Below are 1,955 nucleotides of genomic sequence, written 5' to 3' on the forward strand. Positions count from 1 at the left end.
CCCCGCCGGTAGGCGCCGCTCCCTGCGCCGCTGCCCGTGCTGCCGGGCTGGGTGTCCGCAGCGCTGAGGGCGGGGGCGGCGGGCGGCTGCTGGGTCTCGGCCTCGCTGCTCCTGGTTGCAGTGATGGTGACTGGGGCTGGCTGCCGCAGCTGCGGCTCCTCCCGGGGTGTGATGGTAACTAGGCCGGCGGCGGCGGTGGGGCTGCTCAGGGCACTCTGGGGTCCGCTCTCCGCTCCCGCTACCGATGGAACTAGCGAGAATCTTGGTGGCTTTTTAAAAATGGTGTTTTGATGAGTTTGGGAGTTCCTAAAAAAACTTAGCATTAACAGGTGACCCAAAATTCTATCCTAGAACCCCAGATAATTGAAAACATACATCCAAGCTGGGCACAGTAGCACATGCTTGTAATCCCAGCAGCCCAGGAGGTTGAGGCAGGAGGATCACAAGTTTGAGGCCAGCCTCAGCAACTTAGTGAGGACCTGAGCAACTTAGGTCAAAATGAAAAATTTAAAAAGTTAGGGATATAGATCAGTAGTAAAGTGCCCCTGAGTTCAATCCCTAGTAGCCATACCCCACCAAAAAAAAAAAAAAAAAGAATCAAAGATCAAATGAGCATGGTAAGGGAGCAGGCTGTGGGTGAAAGTTGGGATGGATTTATGGGTAGGTGAAGCAGATCTCTGAAGCCTCCAACACTGTTGTCCTTCCAGGATCTCAGGGGACTTGCTCATTCTTGGGCAAGACTTTCATGATTTTCACACCGAACTGGATCTCATCCCTTGTCAATCACTTAGGAATGAAGGCAGGAAGGCAGCCTGGATCTGGCCCATCTATTAAGTATGTAACAAAGCTGCAGCTCACAGGGCCCCAGTATGACGCAGGGAAATGCCCGGTGCTCCTGGGACCATCTGGTGCTCTGACAAGTAGGAGGGGGGTCATTCTGGGGAGGAGGAGATCTCATCTGTAGGTGGATGAGTGGCCCCAGCATTGCTGAAGGAGTGGCAGTTCTGGGAGTTTTATTTTCTCAGGAACGCTACCCAAAACTTTTGAGGGCCGATGTGTTTCTTTAGAAACAAACAAACAAAAAATTTGCCTTAGTTCTTGGTTCGTCTTTTTACCAGTGTCTTTTATTCATTTGAGCTTCCCACTCCAACTGGAGTGACTGTGCTCCTGTGGTGTGAAGAGTAGTTAGCCAGAGGAATCAGCCACTTATTTCTGCACAACAAATCACCTAAGCTTACAGTGACTGTGGGTGAGGAATCCAGGACTGTGGAGCTGCAGGACCTACTCGGGACCCAGGAGGTCACAGCCGACCTGTTAGGAGGGGCTGCGTGATCTGAAGGCCCACGAGGGCTGTGGGGGTACTTTCAAGATGGTGCCTCAGGGGGCTTTGGCAGAGGCCTTCTTACTGGTTATTGTCAAAGGGCCTCCATTCCTCATGAGGCCCCTCAGTTCCACATGGGTTGCTTGATCCTCAGAATGTGGAACTAACTTCTTCCAGAGTGTAATTCAAGAAAGCAAGCAAGGTGACAGCCAGTCTTTATATATATATATAAAATATTTATTTTATAAATAAATAACATATAAATAAATATATAAATAAAAACAAATATAAACATAAATATATTATATAAATAAATTTTATATATATATATATATATACACACACACACACACATATAGTACTGAGGATTGAACACAGGGGTGAGTTACACTCCTGACCTTTTTTATTTTTTATTTTGAGACAGAGTCTCCTAAATTGCCCAGGCTAGCCTTGACCTTGTGATCCTCCTGCTTCAGCCTCCCTAGTCACTGGGATTACAGGTGTGTGCCACTGTGCCTGGCTCAAACCTCATCATATTCTTTAGAAATAAGTCACTAAGTACAGTCTCCAGTAGCAATGGGAATTAAGTTCTCCCTCTTGGAGGGAGGAACTCAAAGAATCTGAAGACATATCT

Source organism: Marmota marmota, unplaced genomic scaffold (genome assembly GCF_001458135.2).
Source record: "Marmota marmota marmota unplaced genomic scaffold, marMar, whole genome shotgun sequence".
NCBI classification, from domain to species: domain Eukaryota; kingdom Metazoa; phylum Chordata; class Mammalia; order Rodentia; family Sciuridae; genus Marmota; species Marmota marmota.